The sequence below is a fragment of the Tamandua tetradactyla genome, chromosome 18 (genome assembly GCF_023851605.1).
Source record: "Tamandua tetradactyla isolate mTamTet1 chromosome 18, mTamTet1.pri, whole genome shotgun sequence".
Taxonomy (NCBI): Eukaryota; Metazoa; Chordata; class Mammalia; order Pilosa; family Myrmecophagidae; genus Tamandua; species Tamandua tetradactyla.
In genome coordinates, this window is record NC_135344.1 from 15,132,737 (window position 1) to 15,154,916 (window position 22,180).

At 33.9% G+C, this 22,180-nt stretch overlaps 1 long non-coding RNA gene across 1 annotated transcript in view; it reads left to right on the plus strand.

Annotated features, from left to right (window-relative positions):
- Positions 1–17,238, plus strand: part of LOC143662525 (uncharacterized) — a 74,318-nt gene extending 57,080 nt beyond the window's left edge. Inside the window, exons 3-6 of the long non-coding RNA XR_013165386.1 lie at positions 3,267–3,330; positions 3,719–3,796; positions 15,168–15,287; positions 15,635–17,238. This is a non-coding gene — a long non-coding RNA (uncharacterized LOC143662525). The remainder of the gene's footprint in view (positions 1–3,266; positions 3,331–3,718; positions 3,797–15,167; positions 15,288–15,634) is intronic.
- Positions 17,239–22,180: the final 4,942 nt, after the last annotated feature.

A 22,180-nucleotide genomic window follows, 5' to 3' on the forward strand; every position in this document is an offset into this window, starting at 1 on the left:
TATATATAAAATTTGAGAAACCATATTAAAATTATGCTGCGTTACATGAGATATTATTGCTTTTTACTTCAAATGATTATGTCTTTACATACTGAAGTTTGTCAGGTTAGTGATAACATTTGTATTTAAATTAAATAAAATAATTAAAATGGTGTACTTTTCCTGAAAGTTACTTTTAAAGCCATGTTTTATTCAATTAAGGATTGAAATATTATGTTTAATTTGTAATAGTCGGGGAAAAACTTATATAGATTAAGAGATGAGGAAAACCTATGGTTAGTGGAGAAAAATCTCATGGAAAATTGCAGTGGCCACTTTTATTCCAGAACCAAGACCAGACTATTTTCACATGACTGACAGGATAATGCAGGTCCATTTGTAGAATAAGGTAGTCATAGAAACTCACTGCCTTAAGAAAGGTTCTTGAGGAAAGAGAGTACATATGAGGGATGCTCAGGGAGCCTGGAAGGGACTGTGGGACTTCATGTTAGGCAGTCAGGAGTAAACAAGCTCACAAAGATGTACCAGAAAACAGGAGAATGATTGACACCATGTGGTTGATGCTTTCTGCATGCTCAATAATTCTGAAGACACTATGAAGGAGCAACAGCCTGAAGACATGTGTATTAGGGTTCATATTGCTGAGGGTTTGGGTGGTGGAATTGGACTATGTGTTGTAGAGAAGCACGAGGCATCATTTCCAAGGAGGGAAAATGCTTTGGACAAGGAAATTGTAGGGTGAGTGCCTCTGTGGCTATCAGATATGGTATTCTTAACAATGTGTAAGGAATATAACATTAGAATTTCTGCAAAGGCTAGCTGCAAATGGGGCCAGGTCTTGCAGTTTGGAGTAGTTTGAGCTTTCTAACAAAGATAGAGGTATATTGAGGTCTACGTGATAGAGAAACTGAGAGGAGAAGAAAAGATCAAGTTGTTGGGCTGTCCTATCAGAAGAGAAATGGCTTTTCAGCATGCATGAAGCATAGATTTGATGGTTAGCAAAAATCTCTAAATAATGGATAAAATTTGTCCAGATTCTAGATACACTCTAGATTTCCAGGTAAACTAGGCTTTAATAGTAATGTGTGCTTATTGATGGTTTTGTTTTGTTTAGGAAAATTACCTATAAATTATAACATGAAGTCTTATCCAATTTATTATTTAAGATTAAGAATTTTTTTCTTAGATTTAAAAGCAGCATTGGTTTTATAGTGGGGCAATGAGAAGTACATAATAACTACTTTGTTTCAGTGCCAACCCAAAGCCTTTGGTTAAGTTTGAGAAGAAAAATAGAAGACCTAAAGTAAAGTCTTTCTTGTGCAACTTGCCAAAGAAATCCTACATATTTGGGCCATTTATTTAAGGCAAAAAAATCAGGTTCATATTTTAAAAAATCATGCAGAAGACTATTCTCATCATTGTGCTTTGTGCTCAGTACAATAAAACTTATCAGAGATAGTGTAGCAGAGAAGTTAAGGACCTGGGGTCAAAACACATGGTTGTACATGCTGAAACTTTAGAAAAGGTTTTATTGAGGTATAAATTGCATACAATAAACTGCTTATATGTAAAATGTAAGGTTTGTTAGATTTTTGACATGAAGGGGCCCTTGAAATTATCCCAACAAAAAATATTGTAAACACATACATCATCCCCAGAAGTTTCCTCATGCTATTTTGAAATCCCTCATTCTCATCCTTCTCTGCCTCCCACTTCCATCCCAAGGTAACCACAGGATCTGCTTTCTGTCTCTTTAGATTAGTTTCCATTTTCTAGAAGTTTATAAAAATGGAAATATATAGTATGCACTCCTATTTTCTGGCTTCTTTCACTCAGCATCATTTTGGAATTCACCTATTCTGTTGGGTGTGTCAATAGTACATTCATTTTTATTGCTGAATAGTATTCCTGTGAATGGATATGCCATAGTTGTAAACTTACTGAACTGTGGATGGATATTTGGATTGTTCCCAATGTTTACTATTACAAGTAAAGTGACTATGAACATCCACGTACCTATCATTTTTCTTTGGGGTTAAGATCTCAGGGTGAAATATGGAATCATAAAGTAGGTGGATATGTAATATTAAAGGAACTGTCAAACTCTCCAGAGTCACACTCTCCATTTCACGTTCCCACCAGCAGTGTATGAGACTTCTAGTTCATCTTTATCTTTGCCAACACTTGGTATTGACAATCATTTTAATTTCAGACATTCTGTTATGACATGTGTAGTTGTATATCATCATGCTTTTAATTTGTATTTCCCAGATGACTAAAGATTTCAGCATTTTTCGTATACTTATTTACCATCAGTATATATATATATACTGATACCTATATATATATATATAGGTAAAATGTTCAAATCTTTTTCATGTGTTTTAACAGGTTTAATTGTTTCCTATAGTTGAACTTTGAAAGTTTTAATATATTACAGATATAAGTTCTTTATGAGATATGTGACTCACCAATATTTTCTCCTGATTTGTGTCTTACTTTTTCATTTGCTTAACTTTCTTTCAAAGAATAGAAGATTTTAATTTTGATGATATTATATATTCAAATATTTCTTCTGACCCAATTCTTTTCTCCTCTCTTTCGAGTTCTCTAGCTGCAAGTACATTAAGCCAATTGAAGTTGTCCCACAGTCCACTGATAATTTTTTAAATAATATTTTCTTTGCTTTTCATTTTTGATATTTTCCATTTCTATGTCTTCAGCTTCAGTAATCTTTTTTCCGTGTCCAATGGGCTAATAATCTCATCCAGTGAATTTTTCATGCCACATATAGTAGTTTTCATCTCTGTAAGCTTGTTTGGGATTTTTTTAAAAAGCATCTTCTGAGTGAACTTTTGAAACTATGGAATGAAGTTATAACAACTATTTTTATTTCCTTGTCTACTAACACTTGAACTCTGTCCTGGCATGTACTTAAGTTAATTGCAAATAGTTAGCTGCTTTCAGATCCCAGATTCCAATTTCAGATTTGCTTTTAACATTTTTTTAGGTAGGATGAGAACCATGTTTATTATGGGGCCAGTTATTTCCCATTATAATGAGACAATACCTTTCCGTATATTCCCCCATTGCATCTTTAATCATGTGGTTTTCCTGTCAGGCTGGCATTAACAGGCTCTCCTGCATGAATCCCAGGCCCCTTTCCCTGTGTTTCTTGTGAAAGATTGTTTTGCCACTGCATATCTCAGGGATTCTTTCTTTCTTGAGCTCTTCCCAGATTCTTACTTCTGTCTTCTCAACTCAAGGTGTCCACACGGCTGAATCTGGGTGCCCTCTCCCTGACTGCTGCCTGGAAACTCTCATACGGAAGTAAGTTTGAGCATTTGTAGAGCTCATCTAATTTGTTTATCATTTTTTAAGATTTGCCACCCTTTGTTGCCTGATGACCAATGACTTGAAAATTTTATTGGTTGTTTCAGACAGGAGTCTAAGCATCTTCCTTATTAATTCATTTTGGCCAAGCCTTTAAGCAGTTTACTAAACATTTCTGTGCCTAAATTTTTCAAATATAAATTAAAAAATTAATCTACTCCTACTTTTTGTTGGGATGAATTATTCAGTTAGTATGTGTAAAACATTTACAACTCTAACTGCTTCTTTGTAAGGCTCATTGTGTGTTAGTTTGTATTATCAAAGCAAAGGAGTAGATAATGTTTCTATTAACATTTAGAGTGTTTTAATGTATTGATTCCTTTAGGTCTACAACCTTAAAAAAAGAAATAACTGCAGTAAAAAAGAAGTAACTGTGTTTCAGTGCTGCAAAACTTCTTATAAGGTATTTACAATTTCTAAGGTTCAGTTTCCTCTTTTATAAAATGTGATAGATTAAGTACTTAACCCAGGCTGTCACTGTGAGGATTATATATGATAATGAATGCAAAGGATTTGGCTCAGTGCCAGACTTCAAACAAATATCTATTGTTAACCTTCCTCGTAATATCAGTTTGGCAAATAAATAGTATAAAGTTGTAAAAAAGGCATAAAATTATTCATTTTTCACAAATGGAAGCTGTTTCTAATGTACATTAGAATATCATCCTGTACAATTATTTTCTGTCAGTGCTTATAAATATATATATGTATATATGTATATGTATATGAATATATATCAATGAGCTGAGAATTTCTGAGAGTATAAAATACATTAATATATTTTTGTGCAGAAACTGTTGATCCTCTCACCTCTTTTCTCTTATCTTCAGATGGTCTGAGCATGACTGTTCCAAATCGAAGGTAAAATAATGCTGCTCTTTCCAGTGCCCAAAGTTGATTGATTATCTTAGGAGATGGGTTGAATCAACAATCTGCATGATTTCATTAGCTTGGGTCTATGGGTTCAGGTATAATGCATTTTAATTAAGATAGTTTGTATAAATGGGCTTTCAAATATCTGAGTACAATATATCAGATGTGATAGTTACATTCATGTGTCAACTTGGCCAGGTGATAGTGCCTGGGTTTCTGGTCAAGCCAGCACTGGCCTATCTGTTGCTGTGAGGACATTTTGTGGACTTAAATCATCAGCACATTGGTTGCATCTATGGCTATTTACATCTGCAGTCCCTGCAATTAGGAGAGCCTTCTGCAATGAGAGATGCTTAATCTAATCACCTGATGGCTTTTAAGGAGAATTCAGAAGAGAGGGTCTGTCTCTTCACTTCAGCCAGCCAGCCTCTCCTGGAGAGTTTGTTGAAGACCTTCATCAGAGCTACCAGCTCACAGTCTGCCCTACTGATTTTGGATCTTGCATCCCCACGTGGTTGTGTGAGAAACTTATAAATATCATATTCACAGATATCTCCTATTGATTCTGTTTCCCTGAGAGGCCTAACTAATATGCCAGATAATAAAATTAACTATTAATGATTTTTTTTGCTACAATCAAAATACAAATATTATTAAATGACTAAATTATTGTTGGACTCAAATGCTTTGTAACTGTGATCTACATATTTAAAACATATTTAAATTAGTAAGTATTGCCTTATTTCAACTTTGATTAGCACATTTAGAGTTTCAATTTCTGAGCCTGCAGAAAAACATTGAAGAAAAAAATATATTGCATAATTTATTACACATTTATTATAAAGCTTGCTATTAGTGTAGTAGTTAGGTTCAGATGTCAACTTGTCCAGGTGACAGTGCCCATTTGTTTTGTTGGTATGGACTTAAGTCATCAGCATATGAAATTCACCTATGGCTGATTTCACCTGCACTTGGATAAGGGGAATGTCTTCTGCAATGAGTGATGTTTAATATACTTAACCAAAGGCTTAAAAGACAGAGGTCAGAAGAGAGTTCAGCAGCATCACACCTCAGGTCAGTGCTCAAAGTGGGCTCAGACCAGATGCTGGGAGTTGTAGAAAGGAAATGTCCCTGGGAAAGCCATTTGAACCCAGAAGCTGAAAGAGAGGGTCAGCAGATGTCGCCATGTGCCTTCCCATGTGACACAGAAAGCCAGAGGAAAGCCAGCTGCCCTTCCTCTAAAGAACTGTGAATTTGTAACTAAATAAATCCCCTTTATAAATGCCAGTCCATTCCTGGTGCAATGCTTTACAGTATCATTAGCAAACTAAAACAAACAATAATACCTCCTGGTGGAAGACCTCAAAAATCAAAACATGCAATTAAAAACACATGTTATGGCTCTTCCAAGCCATTATGTTCTTGTTAGGGCCTGAATGTTTTTTTTCGCTAATCCCCCTTGAAAGGAGAATTACTAAAAACTTCAACTCACTTGATGTCAACATAGTATATTGAAAGCCCATCCCTATACATTATAAAACTTTATTTGCCATCATCATTTCAATGGTTTACTTTAACATAAAATTTATCCCATGTGTGGAAACATATGAATACATACATAGTTAGAGACAACTGAAACAAAACTGGTGTTTTTCACAATTAGGCTGGTTGCTGATGCATCACAGTGTGTTCTGATATATTTAAGCAGTTTTTCACTTAGTCTCTTTTAACTTTTTGTAAAAATGCCCATGAAAAATGCAAAATCTATGAAGGCTCAAAAACAACTGAAAACAAAAACTTAAGACCAAGTTATTGCCAAGATCTTAGAGAAATTTCTGCTAATGAATTTCAACATTTTCCCCTAATAACTGGAGTAATTCATGGATGAAAATGAATAAAATCATTTAAAATCTTATTAAAAACTGAAACGAACATAAAAATCTGAGTATTTCTATGTTTATTGAAGAAATGAAATCTCTTATTAAAATCCTTTATCCAAAAAATACAGAGTCCAGATTGCCTCATCTATGGATTATGATAAATATTTAAAGAAATAATATAAAACATTCCAGGCATTTTTTTTAAATCATAGAAAATGGATTTATTCCAGGAAAGCAAGATTGGTTTAACATAATCATTATATCCCAACATACAAACAGAAAATGGAAAAAGAAAACAGAATCACCTCAGTAGATGAGAAAAATTTGTGATCAATGGAAAACATATTGTCCATGATATGTTTCATGACAATGACTCTTAGCAAAATAGAGATAGAGGGCAACTCATTTAAACTGATAAGACAGTGTATTATTAAGGCTTCTTCAGAGAAACAGTACTAATGGGAGATTCCAAAGTCCTTAATCCATCTTCCCCAGAAGAAGCTGCTTGGCTGAAAATTCCTTTAAGAGACAATGCTAAAATTGAGGCAGAAATTCTTTTTCTTACCTTTGAAATCCTCAATTCTGGTTTTTAAGATTTGCAACTATTTAGATCAGGTGATTCCCTGCATTGCTGAGGGCAATATCCTTTGTTCACCTTAGATTTAATTAACTGATTATAGATTCAATTAAGGAGTTATAGATGCCAACTCTATTTGTGTTTCCTGAGATATGGAATGAGTATAAAAATGTCCATTAACATCTCTTTAACATTCAAATCCGATAAAATTCATCCAAATTCCTTTCATTGATCTGCATGAGGCAGTCACTTCATCGCTGTTCAACTTCTTATTCTCTGTACTGGCATTTTTTGGCTTCCACAAAACAGCAGCAACAACAATGGAACAGCACTGGTTCCTATCTTGGGGAATTTGCTCTATTTGGCCTAGAATATTCATTTCTCAAAACTTCTCAAATTTGGCACCTTCCTTTTCCTTCAGGATTCAGCTCAAATTTCACTCTCTTTGTAAACTCTTTCATTAACAATAAATGGATCATCGTTACAGGTGATCTCAATTACATTAAACCTAACTTACTTATTGTTATCTGAAATGCTTACATTTATTATTCTATATTTTGTGCCTTCCACCACAAAGTAGAAGCTCCGAAAAAAACAGAGTATCTCCCTTGCTAACTCACTCACTGCTCTGGTTTCACTCCCACATTGCAAATGAAGTCTCACTAAACATTGTTATACATATTTCCTGGTAAACCTTTTCCCCTCTATATTTTTTGAACTTAAAAATATTTTCTTTGAATGTGTCAGAACTATTTGAAATGTTTTCTTCCCTTATTTCCCTCCAGTAACTATAGTGTTTTGCCCCAGGAGCTCATTTTGTTTGGGAGTTGTTCTGTCTTTTATGGCATTAGTAACACAGAATACAGATACCCTAAGATGAAATGACTTGTGAGATTTATTTCAAATTATAATAATACTATTCTCCTCTAATTAGCAAATGAATTTCATTTAACTTTCTATTTTTAAAGTAAATACTTCTCCATTTTTCTGATAATGGATTCCATTAGGTGTGCTTGGAGGAATCCTAAAAATAAAATCTGATATTATAAGTGAGTTCACTTTTTTAAAGTTTTTACAGTATAAAGTAGATCTTTAGCCTATACAACTGCCTTCTAAATATTACGAAATAAAAATTATCTTTCTAATGTTTGAAAATTATGTACTTATTTAAAGTAAGCTTAAATCTATTTACTAAGAATTCTCTTTTCTAGGCTAAATATACTCAGTTTTTTTTTCAATTATTCTGCTTCATCATAATTTCTGAATCTGCAGTTCTCATATAGTCCTTGCACAGGCATGCTAGATCTTATTACTGTCTTGTGCAGAGTAGACTATGGTCCAGGAGCTTTTACAATAGGTGCTTAATATCCCCATGTTAAACAAGCATTATCTATGTACTTAATGCATGCTTTGACTCTCAGGTTTGTAGGTTATGGATAAATAATAATTGTTTAATAATATTATTGAATTAATGGAAATATTTTCCTTATGTTATGTTTGCTAGTTTTGGTGCCAAAAGTTGAATTATCATGAGAGTGGAGGGCATCCATAAAATTAGTTGAAGTTCATAAAGAGTCTTCATGCCTGAGAAATTGGATATTACACATCTAGATCATAGTGGAACTAAGAGAACAAACCAACCCTGGTTTTTGGATTCCAGAGTAGAACCTCACTCAAATTCTCAGATTTAAAGACAAGGGCCACTTTTACCTGGAATCTGTTCCTGATGCAATTCTTGTTGGTCTAAAAACAAAAGTGTTCTGAGCATACTGAGCCTAAAGTGGTAATTGCTTAAGACAGAAAGATAACTGTTTTTATCACATGTGAACTGAACCAGAAACTAGGGACATTCTGTTTGAGAAATTGATGTAAGATGCAGTATATAAAATAGAAATTAATAATTAAAATTGAGTCAGGAGATTCCACTGGTTCAGGTCATAATTCAGTTATTTTACTCAAAAAATAGTAGGTATTTGTGACAGATATTTTAAATTAATACTTTTTTATGATATTTGGAAATATTGTTATACTCTGTAACTACTCTTTTCATTAATGTACATTTGAAATGTAGTGAGGTGTTATTTTTCCTTATCCAGTTCACTTGGTTTTCCAATTGTTTTTCATATATTGTTTCCTGTAGCTTTTCATTTCCCCCCCAAGGAAATCTCGCCATGGGAAACTGCTGCTTATTTGCAGGTTCAGCTATTTTCTATGATGAAAGTTGTTTTCACATTGTTTGGTGTTTAGTTCCTCTGGCCCTGATTTTTGGACTAAGAAAATGATAAATAGCAATGTCTTAATTTGTTTTATATAACAGAACTTTTATACTTAACTTATTTAACATGATTTAAATATTGTTAATAATGGGTCTGTTAGCAAACTATATAATCATTGAAGTATCCAGAATCAAATTATAATCTCTAACACACATCAGTGTATCTTCTGAGAACTGAAAGTGTTCTATTTAGATCACTTCCATCTCCATTTCACATTGCATGGCATTAATTTAGTGTATATTGACCTTTTTAGCTCAGTGTGGAGCTCAATGAGGAGCCAGTCTGATTAATACCTGTGTTGGCACTAAAATTCCTTGACTGGAAACATACACCTGCACATAAACACATACACACAAACAAGGCCATAACTATATGTTATGAAATTTACTTCAAATGTAAAGACACAAGCACTTTAAAAGTTAAAGGACAAACTGAAATATACCACACTAACACTGATCAGAAGAAAACTGGTTTGGTTAGTAATATTAGAGAAGGCAGATTTTAGTACAACAAATATTACAAGGAAAAAGTGGATCTTTCATGATGAGAAAGGATCTAATTCATCAAGAAGACATAAACATAAACATTTGTGTACCTAAAGCCAAAGCATCAAAATACACAAAGGAAATACTGATAGAATAGCAAGAAAAAATAGAGAAATACACATATTCAGAAATATAGCACCTCATTCTCAATAATTGGTAAGCATATCAACAGAAAATCAGTAAGAAAATAGAAGACGTGGTTAACACTAGCAAACAACTTCATCACAGTGACATAGACTTCTTTATACTTCACCAAAGAATACATATTCTTTCCAAAAGCATGCAGGATATTTATCAAGATGGACACTATTTTGGCCCATAAACCAAGTCTCAACAAATTCAGAGGAAGTCATGCCAAAGCCTTACGCTCTCAATACTGCAAGAGACTCACCTTGAAGTCAGAGATACAAGTAGCTTGAAGGTGAGAAGATGGAAAAAATACAAATATACCATATAGGTAGCACCCAAAAAAAAAACAGAGGTGGCCGTGGCTGTGCTAATATTGGATAAAATACACTTTAAGTAAAGAATAGCTATGAGAGAAAAGATGGTCATTATATTCAAATTAAGGGAACAAGTCAACAGGAAGATGTGACAATTATAGATATATATGCATCTAACAGCAGAGACCTAAAGTATATGAAGCAAATACTGTCAGATTTGAAGGAAGAAATTGATGCTTCTCCATTAATAGTAGGAGTCTTTAACACGGTACTCTCAATAATGGATAGTACATCTTGTCAGAAGATCAATAAGGCAGTACAGGATTTGAATGATTCACTAAACTAACTAAAGCTAACAGACATATATAAACACTGTATCCAATACAAACAGAATACACATTTTTCTCAGGAGCACATGGATCATTCTTCAGTATAGACCATAGTTTGGGTCACAAAACAAGTCTCAAAAAATAAAAAGTGTTGAAATCATACACTGCATATTCTTCAGCAACAATGGAATGAAGCTAAAAATCAATAACAGATGGAGAAATTGAAAACTCACAAATATGTGGAAATTTAACAATATATTCTTAAAGAACCAATGAGTTAAAGATGAAATCAGAAGTAAAATTTAGGAAATATCTGAGGCAAATGAAAGAGGCAACATACCACAACCTATGGGATGCAGCAAAGGCAGGGCTGAGAGGGAAATTTATAGCTCTACATGCTTACATTAAAAAAAAAAACAAAACAAAACAAGAAAGACTTAAATAAAAGACTTTAACTCAAAAGTAGAAGTACTAGAAAAAAGATCAAATTAAATCCAAATTGAATAGAAAGATAGAAATAAATATTAGAACAGAGATAAATGAAATAGAAATAAAAAATAAAAATAATACAGAGAATCAGCAAAACCAAATGCTGCTTCTTTGAAAAGATCAATAAAATCAACAAACCTTCGCTATACTGAAAGAAAAAAGAGGATACAAATAACAAAAATCAGAAATGAAAAGGGAGATTACTATTGACCCTGCTGAAATAAAAAGGATTCTAACAAGATACTATGAACAATAAATTATATATGCCAATAAGTTAGATAACCTCAATCTAGATGAAATGGACAAATTCTTAGTAATGCAGAAATTAAATACATTGACTCAAGAAGAAATAGACTATCTCAACAAAAGCCAATTACTAGTAAAGAGATTGAATCAATAATCAAAAACTTCCCAACAATAAAGGCTAAGACCAGATGGCTTCACAGATAAATTCTACTAAACATTCCAAGAAGACTTAACTGCAATTCTGCTCAAACTCTTCAAAAATATTGAAGAGCATGGAATACTCCAAACTCATTCAACTAGATGAATATTACCTCATTACAAAACCTCATAAAGATACCCCCAGAAAAGAAAACTACAGACTGATATCTCTTATGAATATAGATGTGAAGTATTATTAAACCAAATCCAATAGCGTATTAAAAGAATTATACATCATGACCAAGTGGGATTTATCCCTGATATCCCTGTTATTCAAGATTGGTTCAACATAAGAACATCAATTAACATATGTTAACACATGCACATTAACACATTAGCACATTAACAGAATGAAAGGGGAAAAAACATGTGCTCCTCTCAATTGATGCAGAGGAGGCATTTAACACAACACAGCACACTTTCTTGATAAAAACACTCAGAATGCTTGATAAAAGGCATATATGAAAAGTCCACAGCTAACATCCTACTTGAGGTGAAAGACGAAAGATCAGGAACAAGGAAATGATGCCCACTCTCACCACTGTTAATCAACATTGTATTGGAAGTTCTTTCAAGAGAAATTAGGCATGAAAAAGAAATGAGGCATCAAACTGGGAAAGGAAAAGATCAACTTTTCCCAAATTGCCTATAATATGTTCCTATATATACATATATAAAATCCTGAAAACATCCACAACAAAGAATAAATGAATTCTGCAAGGTAGTGAAGTATAAGATAAACACCCATACACAAGGAATGAACAATCAGAAGAAGAAACTTAAAAAAAAAATCATTCACATATTAAAAGAATCAAATATCTAGGAACAAATCTAACTAGGAATGTAAAGGACTTGTATGCAGAAAAATGTACAAAACATTGCTAAAAGAAATTAAAGAAGACCTACATGATTGGTAGGGCATTCTGTTCTCATGGATTGGAAGACTAAATGTTGCTAAGATGTCAATACTTCCCAAAGCAGTTTACAGATTCAATACAATCTCAATCAAAATTTCATCAACCTTTGTTGCAGAAATGGGAAAACTAGTCTTAAATTTATATGGGAGAGTTAGGGCCCCCTAGTAGTTAAAGATATCTTGAAAAAGAAAAGTGAAGTTTGGACAGCTCACTCTTCTCAACCTTAAAACTTATTACAAAGCCACAGTAATCAAAACAGCATGGTACTGGCACAGGGACACACATATAGACCAATGATGATATATTATTGAGAGCTCAGAAATTAACCCTCACATTTATACTCAACTTATTTTTGACAAGGTGGCAAAGACTGGTTAATTGGGAAAGAATAGTGTTTTCAACAAATGATGCTGAGAAAACTGGATTTCCATTTGCAAAAAAAGTAGAAGGACCCCTACCTCAGACCATATACAAAAATCAACTCAAAATGGATCAAAGGCCATAATAAAAGGCTAGAATTATCAAACTCCTAGAAGAAAACATAGGGAAGCATCTTCAACACCTTCAGCAATGGCTTCTTAGACTTTTCATCCAAACACAAGCCACAAAAGAAAAAAAAAAAAAAGGCAAATGGGACCTCATCAAAATTAAAAAGTAAAAAAATCAACTTTTGTTCCTCAAAGAACTTTATCATGAAAGTAAGAAAGGCAACTTAAACAATGAGAGAGGGGGAGAGAGAAAACTAGAGAAGGAGAAGGATAGGAAAACAACAGAATTAGAAAGTAACCATTGGGCAAAAGGGAGTTATGGATTAGGATATTTCAGTCTGAAAGTCACCCAACAGATTCATAATTCTTAATAATAAACATATATGACTAAGCCATGTGTCAATTTGGCCAAGTGGTAGTACCTGTTTATTTGGTTGGGCAAGTGCTGGCCTGTCTGTCACCATTTCATAGAATTAAATCATGATCACGTCACCTGCATCTACAGCTGATTCCATTCGTAATCAGCCAAAGGGAGTGTCTTCTGCAATGAGTGCTGTTTAACCTAATCACTGGAAGCCTTTTAAGGAGGTTTCAGAAGAGACAGGCTCTCTTCCTGATTCAGCTGGCAAGTCCTCCTGTGGAGTTCATCTAGATTCTCCATCGGAATTGTCAACTTCACAGATTTTGAACTCTACGTTACCACGGTTACATGAGACACTTTTATAAATGTTATGTTTATGAATATTTCCTTGCTGATTCTGTTTCTCTGGAGAACCCTAATTAATACAGCCAATAAATGTATAGCCTGAATGTAATTATGAGGAAAGAATCAGATAAAGCACTGGAAAGTAGATCTACAGAATCTGCTGGTCTCTTAAAAAGCTAATGTCATGTAAACAAAAATATCTGGTAAATTCTATATCAAAAGCCATATGATCCTTGACTGTCCTGGTTTGAAAAAATATGTATGAACATTTTTTGACAATTGGGGAAATTTCTGTATATACAATACATACATCTATATTATTGAATTAACTTAACTTTCATCAGAAATAATAATGGTAATTCATAAGAAAAATCCTCATTCTTAGAGATACATGCTGAAAGATTTATAATTGAAGGGTTGTCATACATATAAATCACTTTCGAATCATCCAACAAATAAGATATATACTTAAGTGTGTATAGTTAAATGCATTTTATAAGTGTCCATTATACAATTTTTGCAGTTTCTTATATTTTTGAAATTTTCAAAGAAAAACTTCATAAATGTTAATTAAACCTATTTTATTTATAGGTGATTTTAATGTTGATTGATTGTATATATTTTATATTGGATTCTTCAAATTGCCTAAAATAAACCCATTTTGTAGAGTGTTTTTTATAAAGGGAATTTATTAGATTACAAGCTTACAGTTCTAAGATCATAAATATATCCAAATTAAGGGATCCAGGGAAAGACACCTTGGTTCAAGAAAGGGTGATATGGAAGGCATGTGGCTGGCATTTGCTGGTCCTTGTTCCTAGTTTATTGCTTCCAGCTTCTGATGCCAGTGGTTTCCTCTCTAAGCAAATGTGAGTCTTCACTTAGTTCCTCTGGGACACAGCTCTGGGTTCTGGCTTGCTTAACATCTTAAGGGAAAGCACATGGCAACATCTGCTTGGCTTTGCCAGTGTCTAGGCATCGGCACTAAACATCCAGGTCTCTGTCAGCTCTGAAACAACTATTCTCCAAGTGTCTGTATCTGACGTTTCTCCAAAATGTTTCCCCTTTTAAAGTATTATAGTAAACCAATCAAGATCCACCTTGAATAGGTGGAGTCACATCGCCACATAAGCAAAAGGTCACACCCATAACTGGTGTGCCACATCTCTGTGGAGATGATCTAATCAAAAGTTTATGCTCCACAGTATTAAATCAGGATTAAAAGAAATGGCATCCCTACAGGATTGGATCAGGATTAAAACATGGCTTTTCTGGGGTACATAATAATTTCAAACTTGCACACTATCTGAATCAAATGAAATTTCTAGTACAGGGTGAAATTGTAAGATATCTAAATTAGAATAAAGAAACTATTTTACACTTCAAATTTTAAATTATTGAACATTTCATTGATTATATACCAAAACTCATCCCAAACTTCTGTAATGTGTTTTGAAAACCCTTTCCAGAAGGGAAATGAAACTGATTTTTAGAATGAGTGCATGGCATAAGAAAAAAAAGTATTTTCAATTGGGGGAACCATTAGAGTGAATATGCTGGTCATTACCAGTAATTATTATGCCTCAAAACAAAGTGTATTTTTACATAAAATGTTTCACATAATTAAAATAACTAGATTTTTAAAAATTTAAACACAATAGGTATTAATTTAATGGTCTGATGGATTATATATCTCATCTTCTCATTCCTAGTATAGTAAATGGATTCATACTCTGGGACTTGGCATAGCAGTATCAGAAGTCAGGAAACCATATTCCATTTTTTAAATTTATTTTTTATTTTTTAGTTCCACTTAAGAATCTGAGTTCCATTCCTGACTATGCCACTAAGAAACTTCCTTGGTTCCAACAAAATGAGGAAGCTAAATTCTATCATCTGTTCCATACATCTGCTTCTGCCTATGATGGTAGGTGGTTCTTAATAAAATAAACTCTTCTACTGACATAAAACAAATGAAAGCCTTTGAAGGAATTAAAGAGCAATCGAGTTGACCAGGATTAAGAGATGTTCTTCTCCTGGGAAGATAGCAATGCATTGAGTCAAGGCCATCACTCCTCACCAATTTTCCATTTGAGTCATTTGCCAATTCACATGCAATAAGAGACCCAGGATCATGCTTTTATTGGTCTTACAAAGATGGAGAAATGCAACCCAGAGTAACTAAGGCAGACAGAATTTAAGTAGTTAAGATAATGGAGGGAAGGGGACCCCAGAGAAGTGAGACTGATGTTCCATATCACTTTCTGTCTCCAGGAGGTGGCTGGTGCTTGAGCTGCATACCACAAGCAGAGAAGGAGAAAGCAGCACCGAAAGGCAGAACTTTGACAGGCTCACAGTGCTGGGAAGACAACAAAATTTAGTCCAGGATTTACAAAGGAGAAGGTGGCCTGGTTAATAGCTCAGGCTTTCATATGAGATTACTGAACACTACTACTTTATGGTAGGGGAAACTTACAAATATCGTGGCAAGGCTCAAAACGTCTAAAACTTGATTAGACAAAGATGAAATGGCCCTACACTTAAAATTATTAGAAGAAAATTTTATGCTTACAGTAAGAGAATAACAGTACAACAAACTTCTATAATTTTTCATATACACTGCTATTTTCATCTACTGTGTTAAGCAATTTGCATTCTCACATACCCAGAGAGCACTTTGGAAAAAGAACAGTGTAGAGTAAAACAAGAGTACTGAGTAAAGTAAATGATATTGGCCCTCAGCAAAAGGCACACCCCTTCTTCTATCAGCACGTTAGTATGGGGAGAGGGTAGGTCAGTCTATTATATAAAGGAAGTAGTTCGTCTCACACATTGCCTGGCACAACATAGGAGCTCAAGAAACAATAGCCCTGTCAACTTCTGTAACTTCTCTCCTATCCACATACAGAGAGATTTTTATCTATAACCTTAGAAAACTTAGAGCATAGAGTGTAATTCATAATATATGGTTATTGATTATTTGATTTGAACTATGCTTTTCTAGTAAACATAGAAGGAGCAATAGAGTCAAGATTTAAAAATTTCCAAGAGCCTCAAATTATGCTAAGTAAAAAACAAGAAATCTCCGTCTTCAGTGAGACTTAATGCTGACCTTGTGATGGGTTGGCCTGCTGTGCATCCTCTATTTAATGAAGTGAAGCTTAACTGCAGTGTTAAAAGATGGAAAGGAAGTAAAAGAGAAGAAGGAAGAGGAGAATAGTGTTCTGAAAAGTATATTTTGACTTGAACCATTATTGATTCAGTGCCAGCAATTGTCAAATGGAATTATTTTTGCGTCATCTTGGCAGTTAAGTTGAGTGTTCTGACTTAGAACTAGAAAATTACTTCCTTTTTCTCAACTGAACAGTAAGTATAGGGAAAATGTTAAAAATGGAAAGAGTAAAAATAATCGGTTATAGGGAATTATATTTACCATTTAGGATCTTTTGTCAGGGAGGCAAGACACTGATGAGTGATTAAGAGATAACAATATAGATATATGATCTAACAACAAAGATGAACATTTGTTTGAAGGATTTTTTTCTCCCACTAATGCTGACTTATTATGTGTATAGTTCCCTCTGTGAGTCATTTCAGAGTGTTGCCAATTGCACTGACTTTACAAATATCATTTTTAAATAAAACTTGACCTTAATATTTCAGAAGTTCTAATCACACTAAATAAAATTCTATTCAAGAAAGTAAATACAACAAGAAGTGTATGAAGGCAAAGTATTTTCCTGACAGTTTCTGGATTAGAAAAAAAGTCACAACAATTAAATAATGCTCCAAGTTATGCCAGTAACACAGAAAAAAAAGAATACATAAAAGGGTTTGACTGTGTTCTATTTGCCATTTCTTCTTCACAAAGTCTTAAAGTCACCTGAAATGAAGAGTATATTCCAAAGTTATTTTATTGATTTATTAGGGCATATTCATCATGAGTTTATTCAAATGTATTTTGTCCATCTGCACATGACCTTTCTTAATACAAAATCAGAGAATTTCCGTTTTCTGTCATTTACTCAATTACATGCTGCATATCTCCTTGATGGTCTTGACCCATACCTCAAAATCAAAGGTATTTCATTTTTCTCCTTTGGACAACTGGAAAGATATCCATTTAAGGAGTCTATAAAAGAAATCCAGCTGATTTCCCCTTGTCTATTTTATAGTCCGTTTCCATTAAATGCTGAGATTACAAATTTTATGCTGATAAATTTGAACACTTAGATGAGGTAGATAAACTCTAAATACAAATGTATCAAAACCAATAGAAGAAATGAAAACTGAAGAAATGAGCATTTCCAGTGCAGCTCTAAATCAATTCTTATCACCACAATATGCTAGTCAGTTATTTTCATTTCAAAATTTATAAACCTGTAGTAAGTCTAAAATCAAGAGGAAACACAAAATAGCAATATGAAGAAAACAGGAGGAGTCACTACCTATATTATTGAAATAGAAGAGATAATAAGAAAATATTACCGATAATTTTTTAAATCTCTACAAAATCACTACTTTAGCAAAAATACAAAGTATAACAAAACAGCAGGAAAAGGTCTTAATTTCAATAGGTAATTTTAAATGACCACTATAGGACAGAGAAGTACACTTTGCAATCCCAGCATATAGTGGAAATGGACTATAAAAATAGACAGGGGGAAATCAGCTGGATTTCTCTTATAGACTCCTTAAATGGACACCTTTCCAGTTGTCGAAAGGAGAAAAATGAAATGCTCTGTCTTCATCTCTGGGTATACCTTGATTTCATTAGCTTTTGACTTTTTTTTTTTTTTTTGAGTGGGGTGCTGGGTGGGGATGGTGCATGGTCCTCAAATCGAACCAGGTCTCCTGCATGGAAGGTGAGCATCCTACCACTGAACCACCCATGCACCCAGCTTTTGACTTTTGTCCAGAGTACGAGCGATGAAATTTATGATTGCTGTTTAAGGCCTGAAACTTCCCTGGTATTGATCCCCAAGATTTGTCTCTTCATTTATGGATTGTAATGACCAACCCCCAGGTTGACAGGCCTGATTTGATTGAATAAAGGGGTAATGAGAGCTTTTTTGGTGAGGTCTTCCAAGTGGAGATTTCTCTCACATATTAGCAGTTCAAGCTGATCACAGCATGGCGTACAGGTGTGGGAGGCCCATGGGACTTGCACGCGGGACTTTCTCGGCATGCCTGAATTCTCTTTCTCTTGCTTCCTGGAGACTCTTGTGAGTCTTCCAAAATAAATATCTAAATTTGGGGAAAATGCATCTAAGCATTTGTCATGGTCAGGTTCATGTATCAACTTGGTCAAATGGTGGTACCTGTTTGCCTGGTTGGGTAAGTGTGGGCCTGTCTGTTGCAATGAAGACATTTCATAGATTCAAATCATGATCATGTCAGATGCATCCACAGCTGATTCCATTTGTAATCAGCCAAGGAGAGGGTCTTCTGCAATGAGTGATGCTTAATCTAATCACTGGAAGCCTTTCAAGGAGGATTCACAAGAGACAGGCTCTCTTCCTGAATCAGCTGGAGAGCCTCTCCTGTGGAGTTCGTCCAGACCCTCCATCAGAATCATCGGCTCCACAGCCTGCCCTCCGGATTTTGGACTCTGCATTCCCACGGTCACGTGAAACATTTTTATAAATTTTATATTTGCGAGTGTTCCCTGTTGATTCTTTTTCTCTAAAGAACCCTACCTAATACAGTATTATAAAAACATTGAATATTCAATTAAATCTTTTCAAAAAACAGAACGACTGAATTCAGATGAACAGCAGCGACGTGACACCACATCCAGTTAGTTTTGCTGGTGAATTTTTCTAAATATTTAAGGAAGATTTGTCCTAAATCTTGCCCAAATCCTTCAAGTGAGAAAAAAAAGAACAAAAAGAGGAAAAACTTCTTGACTTACTCTATGGATTCACCATAACTATTCTACCAAAACCTGATAAATATACCAAAGGAAGAAAAAACTACAGATTACTTTCCTTCATAAATATATATGTGAAATCCCTAAATAAAATATTAACCAATAAAATCCACCAATATATTGAAGCAATGATGCATAATATCCATGCAGAGTTTATCATGGGAATTGAAAGGTGATTTAACATTCAGAAATCAAACAAAATTATTTTTCATACTAGCAGGAAAAAAGAGAAAAAGCACTGGGCAACTCCACAGATGTTGGAAAAATCATTTGATAAAAACCCAAAATTCCTTTATATAATAAAGTATTTCAAAACACTACGAATAACATCATTCATAATGGTAAATAATTGAGGTCATTTCTTTTGAGCTTTTTATTAAGGGAAAAATGCCAGCTAACATAATTTCTATTCCTCGTTTTATAGCCTTGGGTGCAGCACTTGGCACATTATGTTTGCTCAAAAATTGCACTTATTATTTTCAAAGGACAATGTTATTTTTATCACTCCCTGGAAGTTAAAAAATTCTTTTACACGTATTTTTTCAGCCTTCTAACTTCATTTTATACACCAGCATGTAATGCTAATTTCCTATCATGGTACTCTTTACAATTCTTCCTGTTTTTCAAGGAAATCCTTGTTCAGAAACTTTCTATGAGATGCGATCTAATTTTTTTAGCTTTGTGCTGGATTCATTGTTCTCAAAAACTGTTCACAATTGAATATACAAATTCCCTTTTACTAACTTACTGCATGAACTTTCTGGACCAAATTATATTACTGTTATCTTCCCCCTACCCACTACCCAATCCCTGCCAAATCTCCGGCCATCTGCACCATTTGCAAATATTGACCCAGAATGCTATGTCCTCATGGTTTCCTCTATTTGAATCCTATAAATTATTAAACCTCCAGCTCAAGCCACTTCTATACCAAAAATGCTCCCTAATTCCACCGACACGTTCTGAACCTGATGTTGTCAGAACTTATCTTTACAGTGAGCAAAATATCTTTATTTTGCACATACCATGTGCTCTTACATAGTGTGCAATTGCATCTTAATAGCTAATTGTTCCAACTGCACTGAAATCTTTTAAAGCCAAGAGTCATAATTCTGTGTTTTATTATCTCCCAAGAGGGCAATCATAATTTTGCATGGAATACATTGACTGATTGATTCTTACATGATTCTCTAATAACAAACATTTTTCTTATTTATTAAGTCAAGATATTTGGATGACAGGAAAGACGTTCTTGCCTTGGGTACAAAATTTAGATGAACACCAAAAAACTTTGTACAAGATAAATAATAATTTAATGACATTCAAAATAAAATCACGATTGATGCAAAGATTGATGATGGGGAACAAAGTATCACTTTTTTAAATAAACAGGGTCAGTATTACTTATTTTCCCTATTCTCTTATGCTCTATTATTATTCAGCAGAACAATGTATTTTTTAAATAAACTATGCAAAAGAAAGCTACCTGAGATTTTTCTTGATTCATTTAGTCTGCTGGTAACTGCTCAAAGCTGAAACAACAGAATGAACCAGAAATACAAGACCCATATAAAATGGCCTTAATTTTTAAATATTTTTTACTGTTAGGGACAGATTTGCAGTGGCCAGAGCTCAGATATCGCGGTTACATGGGCTTAATTTGTAATAATCGCTTATTATTATTAACTGGAAACTCTTGATAAAATATGGCTTAACATTTAAGAGACTTTCCTGATTTATACCAAGAAAAAGATATTAATGTTGTGGTAAGAATGTCGTGAAGATGAAGGTGAAAAAACCCTAATGCATATAAAGCATAGTGTTGATAGCATTCTAATTATCTCTAAATTATTGTTATTAATGTTACTACAAACCCATTTGCAAGACATGTCAGAAGAGATTTTTCTGGTATGTTATACATCTAAACTACAGATGACCCCTGAGGGAAGGAAGGAAAATTGGTCTGTGCTTCTCAGAATTTACGAACAGTTCAAGGTAAAGACCGAGTCTGGAATGAACCAAGAACCCCAAGATCCCCTAAATGAATTAGGGACATACAAGGACCACTTGTCCCTTCCTGCCAAATGCTTCTAGATGAAAATCTCATCCCCAGAAGGAACAATCTTAGTTAAAGTTTATAGACAGAGCACAAAGTTGCTGCCCATTGGTGCCGTGGAGCAGGTCTGATGTGATGAAATTAAATTTTGCTCTTTTAAACCTGGGCAAAAGGATTGTAAGTTAAAATCCCTGGAGAACAGTGAGGGTGCCAGGGAAATACAACCTTGCTCACAAGGAACCACTGAGCACTTATTATGGGCCCAAAATAAATAAAACTCTAAAAAGTAAATAAAATGAAGTACAAGTAAATAAATGAATAAACAAACAAACAATTAAATAAATAAATAACATGTTGATAAAGCATGACCCCAACTTCAGGGACTCAAAATCTAGTGGAGTAAAAAACAAGTATCTGTAACTATAACTCAAGGAACATTGTAAAATGATTAAAATTAATCACAGGCAAAATAAAAGGTTTACAAAGAGAGAGTTTCTTTTCTTTATTCTGATAAGAAGACTGCAGAGCAATTTATGAAATAGACCAACTTTTGCTTAAAAAAGAAATCAGGGTGATGGAAGCAGTAGTAAAAATATACGAATAAATGTATTATACTTACAAAATGAAACAATGACCACATCATTCAGTGAAGAAGCTAATTCAATTGGTTACAAGAGAAGAGAGGTAATATATTTGCCTTTAGATCAAGTAAATGTACTTTGATGACTTTCAGTATAGGAGAAAACATAAACTTATAAAACAACATAAGTAAAACCACCACATTATTAAAATAAAATTGGCAATAGCAATGTGAACTTATGGATTTAAAACA